The following is a 482-nucleotide window of genomic DNA, read 5'->3' as shown; positions in this document are numbered from 1 at the left end:
GCGGCTGAGACGCAGCCGGCCCTCGCGGCGCCTCTGCAGGGAGCGCGGCCGAGAGTGACCAGCACCACCACAGCTGGGCGGGCAGGCCCGGCGCGGACCACTGTCAAGGAAGGTTCTTGGGCGTCGCGGTGGGGGCGGGAGGGGCCAGGCCAAGCTGCCGGGGGAGGCTGGCCAGCCGCGAGCCTGCAGGCTCCGCTGGGACCTCAGAGGAAGGGGGTCCGGTCGCGCACCGGTGCCCAAAGCAAGGGGCGGGGTCTCAGCCTGGGGCCTCCCCGTCCCGCGGACCCCGTGAGAAGGTGTCGTCCGGGCGGCGACGGCGGGGGGGCTCAGGGCGGGTCACAGCCCAACAGCTGTCCCCGCTGCGAGCGGGGCGCTGGCCCGAGGGCCCACACAGCCTGGGGCCCTCTGCCCGCTCACCCTCGCACAGCCGCGTCTCCACGAACCAGCGCTCCGGGCCTCGGCACGGCTGGTACACGCTGCCC

The 482-nt window shown here is 75.9% G+C and overlaps 1 protein-coding gene across 1 annotated transcript in view; it reads right to left on the bottom strand.

Moving 5' to 3' along the window:
- CR2 (complement component (3d/Epstein Barr virus) receptor 2) overlaps window positions 1-482 on the bottom strand; it is a gene marked incomplete at both ends in the record, with an annotated part of 13,570 nt that overhangs the window by 5,346 nt on the left and 7,742 nt on the right. The window lies entirely within an intron of this gene.

Source organism: Condylura cristata, unplaced genomic scaffold, assembly GCF_000260355.1.
Source record: "Condylura cristata isolate star-nosed mole 26May11 unplaced genomic scaffold, ConCri1.0 scaffold00225, whole genome shotgun sequence".
NCBI classification, from domain to species: Eukaryota; Metazoa; Chordata; class Mammalia; order Eulipotyphla; family Talpidae; genus Condylura; species Condylura cristata.
This window is presented reverse-complemented; position numbering and strand designations above follow the sequence as displayed.